The following is a 5197-nucleotide window of genomic DNA, read 5'->3' as shown; positions in this document are numbered from 1 at the left end:
CGTTCCGCCACTCAACAGTCCCCTTCCCCTAACCTTCCCCAGACCCACTCTCAATTACGACTGAGAAGGGTCTGGTTTTAACCGGGCTAATGATTAAGTTCATTTTTGCTAAAATTGTTGCATAGAGCTTCTTTAAGTGCTTTGTGTTCTGAGTGTATGACATGAAGTGATTACATTTGTTTGTTCTGTCAAAGAACAAGCAGGCCCAGTGGCCTAATGGATAAGGCATCAGCCTCCGGAGCTGGGGATTGTGGGTTCAAGTCCCACCTGGGTCGCAACATTATGAAATTTCCAGAACAATGTTGATGTCTGATAGGCAAGCACAGCTCTGGTATTTCTGTACCACGAAGCTCCATTAACCTCAGGAAGATGCTAGTCAGTTATTGGATATGCATCACTGTGGCACGCCTTGAAACCAATACGCAGGCACTGGATATTTTGTTCTCAAACTTGGGCTGTGTATGATTTCTCACAGAAACATACACAATTAAGATACTTGAAAAACTCTGTCTTGTCTTCAATTCTTTACACTGCTCTCTGGTATGCATCATTCAGGTAATGGGATCGAACATTATAATAACTATGGAGTACGCAATATATTCTGATTATCTCAGCTAAACTATGAATAAAGCCCTTGAACTCTGTAGTTCTACCCGACTACTTGCACAAGGACTGATTGTCTAGCCAAACACTGAGCTCCCTTTTCCCTCAACACTTTACTCTGCTATCTGGTATTTGTGGGCTATCACTCAGACCCAACTCACTCAAAAGAGCTCTGTTCTAGAATCTTTGATCTCTACAGTAACATTGCTGAGGCATAAAAAGCTGTTCCCCTCCCCCACCTAGTACGCTCTGATCACCTCTCATTGTTTCCACTGTCCAAGTACTCAGCACTCATCAAACGTGTGAAACCCACAGATAAGAAGAGTCAGAATGTGGCCAGAGGGAGCTGACTCGGCACTTCAGCAGCGTTTTGAAAACACTGACTGGAGAATGTTTGCCACTCTGGACCCCCACGTCTCCCACACGGACATTGACTCATACGCCTCCTCCGTTCTGGACTACAGTATATCAACTCAAACATCACCACCCTTAAACGGATTACCACTTTTCCTAATCAGAAGCCATGGATGAATAGTGAGGACGGACTCCAGCTGAAGGCATGGTACATCGCATTCAGATCAGATGGTACTCAGGCCTATTGCTCATCCATTGCTAACCTGACAAAGGGGCATCAAAAAGGCTAAGCACAACCACAAGCTAAGGACTGAGGATCACTTCAAGAACAAGTCTTGTCTTCAATATACTGTTACTATACTGCACATATCTGTACTGTACATATCTGTTTATATGTTCATACTGCATACAATCTATTCTGCACTATATGTCTTATACTGTTTATACTGCACCACCTGTCTATACTGTGTATATCACATTGCACTTTTCTGCACTTCTGATTAGACAAAAATGGAATTTTGTTGTCTCTGTTCTCTGCACAATGACAATAAACCACTTAGGAGCTTTAAGAAAGAACAGACAGGCCCAGTGGCCTAATGGATAAGGCATCAGCCTCCAGAGCTGGGGATTGTGGGTTCAAGTCCCACCTGGGTCGTTATATTATAAGCATTATGATGTGTAATTACACGTCTGACAAAAGATTCTCCATGGTGTTTCTCTCTTCAACTTAAAGGGATATTCCACAAATATTGGGGAATTACACTCATTTTCCACCTCCCCTTGAGTTAAACAATTGATTTTTACCTTTCTTCAGTTCATCCAGCCGTTCTCTTGAGTCTGGTGATACCAGTTTTAGCTCCAGCGTAGCATAGATCATTGAATCTGATTAGACCATTAGCTTCTCGCCTGCTAGCGTCACGTTTAAAATTAACTAAGATTTCCGGGAATTTTCCTATTCAAAACTTGTCTCCTCTCAAGTTAGAGAGTGTAATAAGACCAACAAAAAATGAAACATGGCAATTTTCTAGGCTGATTTGACATGGAACTACAGTATACTCTCATTCCAGCGTAATATAAGAAGAGTATAGTATAAAAAAAGAGTATAGTTCTACATGCCACATGACCCACATAGATGAGGGGCGCTGCTTGCTCTGTCCCTCTCAAACTGCATTAAAATGGTGTGTTTAGCAACCAGAATTTCAAAAACGTTTTGGGGGAGAAACTCCCGGACACCCGCCAATATCGTCTGCACCCCTCTCAGAAAATACCTCCAACGTCCCCGCAGGGAGTTATTTATAATTTGTCCGGATTGTTTCACTTCCCTATCCCACAACCCCCACACTTTAAAAAAGCTTGATACGCCTCTGCACACAGCCATACAACGCAATCAGGATGTTCCTTTTCATATGAAAAAAGAATGAAGATGTACATTTTAAAAACTGAACATCAATTCCCTTTACAAAAGCATCAAATGATGTAAAAGGTGCATGGATAATGAAATCATGCAGACCCTCCTGAGGTCATCTGGTAAGTTCAGCACCTGTACTGCCCTGCAAAGCCAAAAGACCTTAACTCGCCAGAGTGTGAAATTGAGAAAAATGACTTGTCCAGCCAATTGAATGATAGGTAGGACACTGAAAATTTGCCAAGTAGTTGTCATAATGAATACATTGATCTACATAAAAACATTGAGCTCAAACTTGAGATCTCCGTCTTCTTGGCCCCCTCCACACCCCAGTCTTGCCACCTCAAGGTGGGTTGGGATTGAAATTCTTCTGGAAGTTCTGGAATCCCCATGGGATTTCTTCACAAACATGGACCTTGACCCACGTCGCAGTTGCACCACTTTGAGTTCAGCCAGCCTGGGCATTTTTTTAGTCTTGGCTGCAGAATGGCCATCCATCCAGGCCCAGATGTTATCATTCTTCAGCTCCACCCCCACCACTTTCATAGTTGGAATTGGCCACCACTGGCAAAAAGTCATCAAAATCAAAAACCACTCCTCCAGGTCTGTGCCTCATTTCTTGTTCCACACCATGGTGAAAGCTGTCGGCGCCAATGAAGGTGTGCCCCGGCTCGAAAAACTTCAAAGCGACATCTTCAGCTGATATTATTTCAGAATTTACCAATGCCAGCAGTGAAGAAAACAGAAACCAGTTTTTATTTTGAGAGCTATAATTATCCACCCAGTATATATATCATGCCTCATTGGGTGAAGCTAGAGCAGTTGTTATTGCTTTTGCCCGTGACTGAGAGAACTAGGCTATCATTGGTGGGATGATAGCCTAGTGTGGAAAGACAGGATAGCTTGCACACCAGCTGGAGGGTCTTGTGGGTATCCTGCAGCCTGTAGACAAATGCTCCACAGCTGCTCCACTGCTGACTGGGACTGGCACAGACATTTTTTTCATTCAGACATTTTTTTTGTGCATACGTCCTATTCCAGTACTCAGACCAGATTTCTTGCCGCCTGTCTTCTGAATATTTTCCAGAGCACTGCCGTCGGCATTTAGTTCCACACGGTCCCCTCATTGGTTGTCTATTTGTGGGCTCTGATGGAGGAGCAGGAGAGTGTGCTTGACCGTTTGGAACATGGACAGACAGTGGTGGGTTCTCTGGAGCTGAGGCTGGTGGAAGAACTGGGTCTGGGGCTGTGGCATGGGCAATCACAGGGTCTGGTGTCATTAGTGGCAGAGGAGTGGGGTCTGATGTGCAGATCATCACTGAATCCGCTGTTGTCGAGATGTGAAGAAACTCCGGTAAATGAGAGAAGAATTGTCCACTCATTTGCCTCTAGTTTTGCGGGGGACGTGGTCTCTGCACTTTGTGCATTAACCCCAGGAATGGACTCGGAAGAAACTGAAATGTAGGAAAGAAAATACTCACTAACTGCATCTCTGTATGGTATGGCAACTGCAATGCTGCTGATCGCAAGGCATTACAAAGACTAGTGAAATCCGCCCCAAAGGACTATTGGATCCCAACTCCCCTCCATCCACAACACATATCATAAACGCTGTACAAAGCCAAATCCATTGTCAAGTATGCCACCCACCCAAACCATGGTCTTTTCAGTCTACTCTAGGAGTCTGTGCTCCCGCACCAGCAGGCTCAGGCTCTTTCCAGAGGCTGTAACACTGCTGAACAAAACTACACCTCCTGCACCATTATACCAGTATACCATTCAGTAGCCCAAGTTACAGTGTAGGCTTAATAACTCATAACCATTTGTACCCCCTGTTCATAGTCTTATTTTTAGTAACACTTAATACTGGTGCAATTTGTACATGAAATGTTAGTTTGACTTATAAAACATAACTTATTCAAAATAATTATAAAAATTATGAAAATAATTGAATAATTCTCACTATTTTTGAAAGCTATGAATGTAAGGTGTACAGTTTTGCATAATAGCAAACTGGAGCTTGTAGCTTTGTGATTGTGAGTTCATATGCCCACAACCCCACTCATTTTGCATTGGAGGGCTAATTGAGGGGCTGGAAAATAAGTTACAGGATCCAGTTATAATGCAAAAAATATTCCTTATGATCCCTCCCGAGAACTGGTAGTGATTCATGGTGTAAAATCCACTGACATAATATCTGTTATGACATATACAGTAGGCCCGCCTAGCCGATTAGGACGCCTATGACCTCGACCTCTAGCAATTCGTCTGTTAGTTTCCTCAACATGAAATCACTTGAAATCACACCATCTATCATGTAGGCCATTTGTGGATCAGGAACAGTTGTGTTTTGTGTGTCAAGTAGCCTAGCTTAGCCCAAGTTTGCATTGCTAGCTAGCTAACTAGGCTACCAGTCTCCTAGCTGAATTTCACAAAATAGAGGTAGACTGTATATCTAAAAATCTTTTTTTTTCCATGTATCCATATCATCCTTACCTTGATCTTGGTGTTTGCCTTTCAAAGCCATCTCCACCATCATTTTCCCGCGAAAACAGGCCATTCTAAATGCTTGATAGTAAAACAACCACTGCAACAATTCTCTTTTCACTTTATTGAAACTAATGTGTGTGGCAAAAGTGCTTAAATTACATACAATACATAGGTATAACACCGTAACTTCAGCGCAGCAAACAATACCCGTAACTTTGGTGGTGGGTAAAACATAGGCAGAGTGCAGGGCTGCCAACTCTCACGCATTGGCCGTGAGACACACACATTTGATTAGTTTCACATGCTCACACGCAACACACCCTATTTATCACGCTGAAGTGTCAA

General features: G+C 43.0%; 2 non-coding genes across 2 annotated transcripts; both read left to right on the top strand.

The window, feature by feature from the left end:
- The first annotated feature begins 202 nt into the window (after nucleotides 1–202).
- On the top strand, nucleotides 203–275 carry trnar-ccg. The gene has a single exon. It is a non-coding gene; the product is annotated as a tRNA-Arg (tRNA).
- A 1264-nt stretch (nucleotides 276–1539) lies between these two features.
- Nucleotides 1540–1612, top strand: trnaw-cca. The gene has a single exon. It is a non-coding gene; the product is annotated as a tRNA-Trp (tRNA).
- The last annotated feature ends 3585 nt before the right edge of the window (nucleotides 1613–5197 follow it).

This window comes from Alosa alosa, chromosome 8 (genome assembly GCF_017589495.1).
Source record: "Alosa alosa isolate M-15738 ecotype Scorff River chromosome 8, AALO_Geno_1.1, whole genome shotgun sequence".
NCBI classification, from domain to species: Eukaryota; Metazoa; Chordata; class Actinopteri; order Clupeiformes; family Clupeidae; genus Alosa; species Alosa alosa.
The sequence above is the reverse complement of the archived record's forward strand: the minus strand, read 5'-3'. Positions and strand labels throughout refer to the sequence as shown.